Source organism: Stegodyphus dumicola, chromosome 1 (genome assembly GCF_044657685.1).
Source record: "Stegodyphus dumicola isolate Sdum_Otavi_A_Nest chromosome 1, ASM4465768v1".
Classification (NCBI taxonomy): domain Eukaryota; kingdom Metazoa; phylum Arthropoda; class Arachnida; order Araneae; family Eresidae; genus Stegodyphus; species Stegodyphus dumicola.
The window spans coordinates 197,609,914-197,621,936 of NC_140768.1; the positions used below are offsets into that span (position 1 = coordinate 197,609,914).

At 31.0% G+C, this 12,023-nt stretch overlaps 1 pseudogene across 1 annotated transcript in view; it reads right to left on the reverse strand.

Annotated features, from left to right (window-relative positions):
* Positions 1-10,905, reverse strand: part of LOC146999438 (astacin-like metalloprotease toxin 5) — a 47,362-nt pseudogene extending 36,457 nt beyond the window's left edge. Inside the window, exons 1-3 of the transcript XR_015043248.1 lie at positions 10,777-10,905; positions 7,535-7,605; positions 90-165 (exon numbers count right to left, since the gene is read on the reverse strand). The product of XR_015043248.1 is annotated as an astacin-like metalloprotease toxin 5 (transcript). The remainder of the gene's footprint in view (positions 1-89; positions 166-7,534; positions 7,606-10,776) is intronic.
* Between the last annotated feature and the right edge of the window lie 1,118 nt (positions 10,906-12,023).

Sequence of the window (12,023 nt, forward strand, 5' to 3'; positions counted from 1 at the left end):
GCAAGTTTTCAGAAACTTTCAGGTTTTAAAAAATTTCTAATCCTTATCCAAAAAATACCAAAACGATGAAAATTGTAATGATTACTTACAGAGAGCTTCGTCGACTAGGTAAACGACTGTACCATTTGGCCATCTCTGAGAGTCTTTCGGAACGGCATTTCTGTCCTGTGGAAGAAAATGCTCTTTTGAGTACGACTAAAAGCTGTAACTTACGCCAGGATGGTATCATGAATCAGGACTTAGAAGAGAAGGGCTAGCTCATAGAGCATTTCCCCCTGAAGCAGAAAGTGAGAAGTGATGACGTAGCCATGATGACACTGAGCGCGCCAATATAATTCACAGCTTGGAAATTAGCGTTTTTGAACCAGCGTTTAAAATGAGCTGTGTGTGAAAGATAGCTATAATTTGGAAGAGGCAATGTTACTGCTTTATGCATTTTAGACTGAACCATTAAAAAATTTAATAATGCTTACTCAATTTTAAAATAATACGTAAAATGTGCTGCTCTTTTAACATAAAGTTCCGTGGTTTTTTTTTATTTTATTTCCTGGTTTTTTTATTTAATGCACGTTTATTTCTAATCATTTCTTTATTTGCATGATAACTGAGAGAATTTTTATACTGCTTCTAAGATGACTATAATAGCGGCTATTTAAATTTACTCAAAAAACAACTTTACCTTGACATAGGTTTAAACATATATGACATATATGGCAACATTTCTGCTATCCTACGTTTGATTTTTTGCCTAATTGTAAATTTTGCATTGTTATAATTCTCTTCCGATTCAATATAATAGATATTTTTTAAATAATTTTGTAATTTATCCTTATATCTATATTACAATTAAATAAATGTATATAAGGTTGTTACCTTAATTTTGACTAAATAGCTTTATTCAGAGTACTTAAAACAGTTATTTAATTTTTCAAAAGTGTGAGTAAAGGAAGCAGGTCTTTTTATGCCAATTACTTTGATGTTTTATACTATTATATTTTATCTAGAATGCTAATCTAGCACAAAATCTAATCAATAATTAGTTACAAAGGATAGAATAAGAATAACTTTAACAAGTACTTAACAAAATTAGTTTGTTAAATACTTGTTATTCTTGTTGGTACTATGTTGGTACTATTCATAATACCGAACATATTATCGATTAACTCATAGAAGTCAGATGCTTTCTGATTTCCTGTGGGGTAGAGTATACCTTTTGCGGTACTTTTTGAAAATAATGTTTTCTCTGGAGCGACTTTTTGTCTCTTGTTTCCCTTGACCATTAAATAATTTGGTTTTAGTTTGCGACACAATTTGATTTCTTCTCAATCTCTATTTAAAACCTCTTTAATAATATCAAAATTTAAAACAGTTACATCTTCTAAAACAAATCCTCTATCTAAAACGCGGTTTCTCAGTAATTTGAGGCAGAGCGCGAAGTGAGGCCTCTGATTAAAATAAACTGCACATTTTGAAAAGAACCACCTTAGTCCAGTTTAGAGTCATAGCAGAGTTTTCAATCTATATGCATTTCGTCGAAACTGAGAACGCATATTTTTTCTACAGAATACATATTTTCGCCTCTTTCCTTCTTTAGAGTAAGAACATTACTTTGAATTCTTGGACTACACTAAAATTTAGAAAACACTAAAAAATAAAAAAGAAAAAACACCATTTCTTTAATTTGATAATACTAGGTAAAGATATTCCAATTTTTTTCTTAATTTTTTTTCTTTCCAAAAATCATAGTTTTAAGATGACAGAGCTCTTATGACGATGCTACGTGAAATATTTTCACTAGTCCACCTGATTTTTTTCTTCTTTTTCAGTAATGCATTAATCTGCGTCTTTATAAAAATAGGCTTTAGACATTTTTCCAAATTCTCCGATCTGTGCTCCCCCCCCCCCAAATTTCGCTATTTGAGATTTTAATTTCTGATACCAATTTCTGTCTAGATGTCGTCCACCTTCTTTGTCGCTGAACAAACATTCTAAAATTTTTCTTTTCTCTATTTTTCAATACTTTAGTACAATTTAATACAATTTTCTAAGGATATTATTTTGTTCTTCAAAATTTCAAAATTCTTCAAAATTTGTTCTACATTTTCATTTGTGATTTTTATTTCAAAATCATTAAAATTTGATTTATTATTTTCATCATAATTTACTTTCGGCACAGCATTCCATTTGAACATTTTCTTTTTGTGGCTATCCAAACAAGCGATTTTTCATATCATCTTTATAAACACTGCATAGAAAATGTTCGCTGCAGATTTTTCCGCTCTTCGTATTAATAGAATCTTCTCTTTGAAATTTGTGTATCCGTTCTTTCGTCAAAAACAAACTCTCATTTGGATTCTTTGGTCCCATGAAATAAAATACCTCATCCTTTCATACTTCTGTAAGTGCTACGGCACGTTACTGCAGCGCAAAAAGCCATATTACGTAAACGATACTTTACAATATAGAATTTAAAATAAAAACTGACTAAAATTACATATATATAAATTATTTTAAATATATACATTATTAGAAAACATATATATATATTATTAAAATTAATTTGGGATATGTAACCTCTAGAAAATCGTCTCGCAGCTCAATGAAGCTACTGTTTTAAACGCGGGAAATCAGGACAGGTGGCATCACGGTGACGTCAGATTATTGCCTGTTACGTCCCCCCATTAGGCTCGCGTCGGCGAGGAGTCGAACAAAGAAATGAGCTAGCCCTTCTATTTATCCCTGATCATGAATAGTAAAGATGACAATACTTTCAGCTACGGGTTTATGTTACATTAAGTAAATTTCCTAAATATTGTCACATCCAGCCATTTTGTCCATGTGTTGTGTTTTTCAATTCTTGTCTTAATATCCTTATTCAAAATAATTTTCATTGTATAACTTGTAAGGATTATGTTAATTTTATTAACAGTTAAATTTTGAGTTAAACTTCATTCCTGTCAAATTCTTAACTTCAACTTACTACTTCCGGCCAGAACGTAGTTTTGGAATCACTCTGAATACTTAATGAGGAGGAGCGGTATTTAACCGCTAAGTACTACTTGCTGAGTTAGAGAGAATCAGAGTTTCTGATTTGCGCGCGTCTGCCTTTTGGCTATTCTCTCTCTTAAAGCTTTTATTACGCTCGGCCGTACTCAGGCTCTTGATAAGCTTCGTAGTCCAATACAGTTAAGGGGCCAACTCGTTTAGAATCTTGATAGCTTCGGCTATATCACTTTAGTTAATCTTAGTTTTAGTTTATTTCTTAGTCTTTTAAGTTCAACCCCAAGTGTCGGCTTTTATTGTGCACTCCAAGACGGAGTTCTGTTAAATCTTATTGGAATAATAAAGGGTTAGTTACCCTTCTATCTTGTTGTTTCTTGTCACCCGAACTTAAGCGATCATTCGCTATCTAGTTCTTAAGACTCGTCACTTTCTACAGTAACTGAGATTTACACAGTGAAAGTCTTACAACATTTTACAAATAATTAAATTTTATGTTCTTTTTCCGTGTACTCCGTTAAAATAGAAAGCTGCGCCTATTTTGCGCTAACCTTATTTCGCCAAGTCGTACGCGTTTTAGTTTCGTAAACAAATACTGCCTGCGATTTTAAAAAAAAAAAAAAAAAAAAAAAAAACCATCAAAACCATATCTGTGTGAACTTTTGCAGGTTTTGAATGAGATTTTCATCATTATATCTTTAAAAGTTTTCACTTTCTATTCATAAAAGCTTTTTTTTTTTTTTTTTTTTTTTCTGTGAAACAGTCGTTTTATTTAAGCCCTGTATTTGTTAAAATAAAAGCATGTATTTTTAATTTGTAGTTTGTATTTTATTTACACTGTTTTAGTTTAATTATATGCCTCTTAATTTCAAGCCCAAGTGTCTGCTTTGTTTGTACACTCCAAGACGGAGTTCTGTTAAATCTTATTGGAATAATAAAGGGTTAGTTACCCTTCCATCTTGTTGTTTCTTGTTACACGAACTTAAGCGATTATTTGCTAACTAGTTCTTGAGATTCTCCACTTTCTACAGTAATTGAGAAATTCACTAGTGAGAATCTTACAAACTTAAGCATGTGCAAAATTATAAAATTTTTGATAACAATATAATAATACAATCTTTATTTTTAATGTTTGTATTATAGTATTATCGCATTCATTCATAGTTTGAAAAGCCGTACAACCCTTAGGGAAAACTAGCGAATTTAAAGATTTAAGTTAGAAAGCTTTACAAGAAAACAATGCATTTCTTACAAGTTAAACCTCATGTGCTTTGGCATATACAGTACGCTAACAAATATTTTAAGCTGTTTTCTTTTAATGGTTGATTACAAAATCCAGTTTCTGCATTATTTGAAAAGTTATGAAAATTTCTTAACTATATTGCTTTGAAAACTAATATTTAATCTAAACAAACGAAATTGTAAAAATAGTTCAAATTTTTATTATAAGAATAAGGTTTTACGGCTTACCATATGTCTATTATTTTATACTATGCTCTCATGGTGAATTATAAGGTCGGCACTATCATATGTGTATAACAGACAAATGGAGTAAGCGGCACATAAAAGTCTAAGCACTATGATATTTTAAGCGCTGTTCTATTAAGCACTTATGACACTTTTTGATGTGGCTTCATACTAAAGTACTAATGTTGCTGTATGATTTTACTTCATACTAAGAAATTTTAATGCCTTGTGATGACAGCAAAAATATTGCCTGCGCAAACTTTTAAATCAATTAACGTAATTTTATAATTCCATCAATCGTATAATATTAATAATCGGTAAGATAAATTTCATTTTAGTTTTCATAGTTGAATACAACATTATCATCTTTACGTTTAAACATTTTGCCAGAACCAATGCTTATCTTTTGAGCATACTTAAAGATACTTCTGACTAAGCTTCTATGCTTGAAAACTTTAGCGCGTTAAATATACTTTTAGCTAAAAATATAAACTTGAAATTTATTGGAACACGTTGAACTTACAAAATTTAATACTAGTACTTAAAATGACGCTAAACTTCCAATTATTTAAAAGCAACAAAAGGAATTATGTGCAACAAAAATATACAGCTCAGATAAATGGAACATTTTTAGACTGTGATAGCGTACACCCTTTTTTAACAATCTTGTATTATTAGAATTTTCCGAAGTCTGCAACTAAAGAGACCATAATCAGTCCCAAATTTGAATTATGTTTATTTTGTCCATTTATTTGTACAGATTTGCCAAAAGTCCAATTTAAAGTATCCCAATGCTACTAGTTTGCCATTAAAAACTAACAAAAATATGAAAAAAAAAAATAACAACTCAATAGTACTTGCATAAGATTTTTGTTTTTAGTAACCAGTTTTGGTTTTTAAAACTAATCTCCAAAGCTAGTTTGCCATTAAAAGCTAGCAATAATATAAAAGATAATAACAGCTCAGTAGTACTTGCATAATAAGGTTTTTCTTTTAGTAACCAGTTTTGTTTTTAGCAGCTAGTCTCCAAAGCTAGTTTGCCATTAAAAACTAACAACAATATGAAAGATAATAACAACTCAGTAGTACTTGCATGAGGTTTTTGTTTTTAGTAGCTAGTTATGCTATTTTGTTTTAAACTGTGTTATCCTTTACCCCTGCTTTTTAAGTTCTCTCAAGAAGTATGCAAGTTTAATTAATATATGAGAAGACACAGTGCACGTTGGCATTTAGCGGTATTGTATTCACAGATAGACAGGAATGCACTCACTGCATGATTACATACGAATTTTTGACTTGTTGTCGGATTCAATTTGTAATCTAAAAGTAGGTTTAACGTTCCCATCAGTTACACTAAGTTATTTTAATTTACAGTGTTCGAGTTCTATTTTGTCATATTATAGCGAGCACACTAGGATTACTTGTCTATGCGTGTCGATGCTTTTGTAGAGAACTTTCTAAGGGAAATTGGCTCGTATTCACGTTGTACTTCAGCAAAACCATGAAGTTATTCGTTCGCTGGAACATAATTCTGTGTTCAGCTACCAGCATTCAGCGATCTTATCTCCTTGGCCACTGATGGGTCAGCACCAATCTAAAGGAAACTAATTTAATTAGTTTATTAACATTAAGGTGGTTCGGGAGTCTCAAACTTCCGAGATTCCATTAATTTCACCTAGACGCGTTTTCTTCAATATTTTTACCCAAGAGAAACTCTTAAAGGAAACCTTTTAGGAAAAAAAACACCATGAAGAAAGTGACTGTTTTTATTGAAATTAAATATGCATGAAGTTCCTATACAAATAAGGAAATTATTAACCCGATGGTCATCTGCTCCATGTCTGAAGCGGGATTCATTGCTGAAAAGTATGCGATGCCAGTCGGTTGGCATCGGGTCCGTATGTAGAAGGACCAGAGCCAGTGGTCCCAATCAGTCTTTGATTTAGAGAAGCACATAGTCATTATCCCTGGTATAATGGTGTGAGATGCGGTCTCTTACGACAGCGGGTCGATTTTAGTTATTTTGCATGAATTTTTATCAGCTAACGATATATTGATGACATTCAGCGGCTGTTTGCGTTACTCTTCTTAGCATAACATCCTGGAGCCCATTTTCCAACAGGATAATGCTGGAACGCCATATGGCTCGTATATCTCTGGATTGTCTCCAAGCTGATGACTTCCTTGGCCAACAAGGTAACCAGACCTTTTATGAATTGGTCATTTATGGTATATGGTAGGCCGCCAGATTCGGGCACTGTGAAATATCGCATATCTGTAGCAAGACTGAGGAAATCCTCGTAGAATGTAACGCAGGATGAGATAAAGAATCTTTATCACTCCTTACCGTAATGTTTAGAAACATAAATCGCCGGCACAGAGGGTTTGACCAATTACTGATTTAAACATTCAGCGTGCAAATGCTAGCCACTGATGGGTCGGTCCTATGATCTTCAAAACAGAAAAAAACATTTTTATCTCCAGCGCGCACGTCTGGGTATCGGAAATTCTAAAGATATGCTGTTTTTAAATATTTTGCGATTTTGCTTCATGACATTTGGGTACATTTGTACCAAGCTTTTTGTAACACTGGGTTCTTTTACATTCAAGCAATAGAAGTCGTAAAAATGGCAACATTTGTATTAAACATAATTTGGAAATTTGACATCAGTTTAATAAATTTTGCACAAAAGAATTCCTATACTTATGTTTGAATTAAAGGCTAGATTAACAATACCCAGCTTCTGTTGGATTGTTTCTATTTTGCGCTTGATTCCCTTATCAACATTTATATCGAATTTTGAAAACATTTTAAATAAACAAATATAAAAAAAGTAAACAATATATATAAACGCGATAATACTCCAAAAATAACTCAAGATTGCAAAAAACGCGAAGTAACTGCCGAACTTTTCCAATACTGTCGAGCGGTTAGTAGCGCTATCTGAAGGCAGAATTGCCGATAAATGGATGTCGGATAATCGAATGCGCCGAACCGTTGAACACCGGACTTTTATTATAATAAGAAATAGATACAGAATAAAATCTGCATTAAATAATAACCTACCTGATCAGAGTCGATACCCATGATGTCTCCTTCAACTAACCCTTCATTTTCCATAGGGTTGTGCTTCCTCACTTAAAAGAAAAAACTGATGTTTTTACTACTAGAAGAGACAAACATTTGAAATTTTATTAGATATCGATTTGTGTCATTTTGTGAAACGCAGACTAAAGATCCGAAACTTTAAAATGCTTTAATAAATGTAAACAGTGAATTAAAGAAACTTTACATTCGTGATGTAATCTCGTTATTAGTCATTCTGAAAATATGAAATGCCATGTTTTGCAGCTTCGGGTCCATTTGCATATCTTAAAACACTTCCTTCTGTTTATTTTGCTAATCGTTGGTGATCTTACAGTGTTTAGCATCAATGAAAAAAAAAAAATCTTTACACTAAACGAATTATTTTTCGAAATATCACTTTTGCATTGGTAGCCTTAATTTTGGACAATGACCATGCACGCATTATTGTATTTACTTGCGTATTTTTCCTCCTTTTCCTAGCAGAGTTATTGCTAGAAAACCGTGAGGGAGGGAGGAATATGTAGCATATACTATTTCAGAAGAGATGGCTTAAGTGATAAGCATAGCACATGAAAAGCACACGTAGACACTCTAACATTATTATAATATGTATTTCAAAGAACTTCAATAATATTCTTTTTATTCACGTAAAATAATTTCCTATTTTTAACGTTACATTTTACATTGTTGCCATAAATCAGAAGTTTTTAAATCATATGCTGAAAACACTAGAGGGAGAAATATGCAAGTAAAATACGGTCTATATCGCGAGAGAGAGCCCTAAAATGTATTGTGTTTTATGGATATACTTTTGTTTATATTTATTCCATGCATATATTTTCAATCAATTTCTTTTTCTGCAAGAGTTCAGTTTTATTAAAAAAATATATATTCAAAAAGATAAATTTAATCTTACTTTTAGGTACTTTATTACTTTCAATAATTCTGGATTAATTGAAACAACTAATATTTATCCAAAATGTTTAAACCTAATAAATTCATTTCCAATAATAACTAAATTCCAGTATTAACCTAGATCTTAAATATAAAGAATACTTTCAAATATAAAGAAATTTAAACTCTTTGATGGAAAAAGTTTTGTAACTTTCCTCACACTTTCTTTTCAGATTCTAAGAATTAAAAATCTATACTGCAGCTGAAGACATTAATAAAAAAGCTCGATATCTAAAAGTTACACTTATTTGTAATCAAATTCCACTTAATTTTATTAGATTTATTACTTCTCCAAAAATCATCTATAAATTAGGTTCTTTTAAGTTAGGTTTATTGTTACTTATGATAGGATTTACTTAAACCAAGTCTGAAGGCATTTATTATATGCATAACAAATGTAAACATACCTGTAAATTTGTAAATAGTTCTTCTATGTCTGGTACTAATAAATGGCAATTTCTATTCCAGTCCTCTTATACGCCCAAATGTAGGTGAAAACTTTTATTGTCAACTCATCTTATAAGGTATTTCTCCCGCCTTTTTAGCATGCCTTCATGGTGTAGTGGTCAGTACACTCGACGCGTTTCTGAGAGTTTCGAGGTTCGAGTCCCGGCGAGGGCATTGTTCATATCCCCTGCATCGAAATAACCTGATGTCTCTGCAATCTTAATCCATTTCATAAATTTTTCTACCCCATTACCATATATTACTCGTTTTTACATGTAATAACTTCTTAAAATTTTTTAACTTTCTTACAAATAATTTACTTCTATTAATTTAAAAATTAAACCAAGATTTGATTTCTTCCCACTAATTTTTAAATAGTTATTTTTAATTTATTAATTTTAGGTTTTAATGTAATTTTGGGTTGTAATAGTAATATACGAAATATATTACTATTCAGTTTTACACTTAGTTTACCACGCTTTACCCCTCACCTCAGGTCTGGCGATTTATTATCTCCTTTTTATCACATTACCATATACAGTCCAACTCGATTTTTTCTAAACACCATTCTCAGCAAATACAAAAACTACCATTTGGACCGAACACTTCCTTCAGGTTTTAATTTCTTTTTAATTTTCATTACAAATTAATTCACTTGAATTAGGTTAAATTTTAAATTTTCCAATTTTAGGCATATTGCTTTTTCTAAATATTATTAATATTGCTTTTTTTCTAAATTTATTCTTTTTTTTTCATTTTAGGCTTAAGCCTTCCATTTTCCTATGATATTTTCGTGTTTTCACAATTTGGTACTTTCACTGCATTATCATTAAAAAAATTACTTTTAATAAATTAATAAATAAATAATTTAATAAATTAATTAATTTCCTTAAAAAGTTTGATTTGTAATGTTTAAACATTTGATTTATCATGTTACTTTTGGTTTGCAAAAAGTTTTAGCAATTCTGCATATTCTTTGGTTCAAAATTTATTTACCCAACATTTTTATCTTGTTTTTCACTAGAAAATTCTTCTTATGATGTTTGGTTTTCAATAATTTATTTTGTGGTAACATCGAAGCAGATAATATATTTTTAAAAAAATTTTCCCTTATTATATATTAGAGCACTTTGATTATTTTAATTTTAATTGAATAATCTTAACTTTCCTTTAATTTTTAAATTTGTATTTTGAAATGTTTCAAGATTTACTATCATCTAGATATCACTGAAATAGACCAAGGAATTTCTAACAATTTTTTGTATTTCATATCAGTTTTATTAAATTTTATTGAATTGCTTTTGTTTCAGTTGTAGAGACATTAGACTTTTTTTTTTTTTTTTTTTTTTTTAAAGAGCCGAGAGAGATTGAAAAATTAGCAACGCCGTCGCCAGGAATCGAACCACGGACCTCTAGGATACCGGCTCAGCGTGCAGACCCACTACACCACGAAGGCACCCTAGGAAGGTGGGAGAAATATCTTATACAGTTTTGAATTGAATACAACATGTAGTTTATATGCATATATAACAGCTGACATAATCAGAAAAGTTTCTAATCAGCAGTGGGAAAGCGAACAGTTTGGGAAGCGAAAACTGTATGCAGATTTTCAATGCGTGTATTATAGTTCCCCTAATTCTGCCTAATACCCCTAATATATCAAGAGTTCAGTTTTAATGCATATTCAACGTTTCCTCAAAATATTTTGTAAATTATCTAAAACCAATCTCATATTAGCCACAAAACTAATTTTCGATTAACAGATAAATGAGCTAGGACAGATAAGTAATAACAGGTGAATGTCAATTGTATAAACTTACCTGGATTTGCCCATGCTGCTAATACTAAAGCGAAAAGTATGAAAATCCTCATGTTTGCCAACCCCTGCTCTTGCATCTACACGTTTCTGCAGTTTTTTGCGTTAAAAAAGCTTTATAAAAGTATGTTATCTGATAATGGAGTATGGGAAACTAAACCACTGACAATCACTGGCGGTTGAATATTTCGTACCTTTATCTTCTCATAAGACGATAAAAACTTATTGTCATCTTATTTGTTTTAAATGACGTTACTGAATTCTATTTCACATTCATTAGTACGAAGGCGCAATTTGCCCAAAAGGACTGTTAATTTCGTTTTGGCATTTTGCGTTGGTTTACTATAAATGCCGGTTCACTTTTTAAATTGTTACCACCAAATATTATCTCCCTGTATTATGTTTAAAGAAATTAAATAACGAAGAACATGCATAAATATGTGCATATTTCTCGCATTGTGATAAAACAATGATACCTAGAGCTCTCAAATTTTGAATAACGTACGTTTCCACCCGAATATGGGCATCTGGAATTTGGAAGTTGTTTTATTATCTATCTCCTATTTTGGAAAATTTTAACGAATTTTTGATTAAAACACTCAACGATTTAAAAGCCAGTAATGGCAACACTCTACGGGGGAATTTTTTTTTTTTTATTTCCAGCGCGCGAGACTGTGTATCGGAAATTCTAAAGGTACACTCATTTTAAAATTATTTTACGACAAATTCTAAAGATACGCTCATTTTAAAATTATTTTACGTCATTGCTATTGAAATGAATTTTATGGTTTAAATGCGAAGAACATGATATTATAACAAATAATAAATAAAGGTAACACATAACACGTTAAAAAAAGGCCTGTTTGGGCGTAATCTAAAACCTTAAAGCTTTCAGATTTTTTTATTTATTTATTGGTGTCAAATACACCTAAAATTACAATATTGAACATAAGTTTATAGCATAACCATTATTGTAGCATAAGCTGGTGTTTTTTCCCCTCAAAATCCTCTTCGGAAAGTCCTACTTTGCTAGTATAAATCTTAATTTCTTTTCATTTGTTTTTACTGTGTTACTTATATTAATATTGTTACGAATTTGGTATTTAAAAAGCTAATGTTAGTTCAATTATAAATTAAATGGTTTTATTTCTCGCGCAGTGCAGCGCGTGACGAATATTAAAAGAAAGCTAAGCCGGAAAATTGAAAATACAAGAGCGCGTGCATTAAGTAAATAAATATCTCTTTTTGATT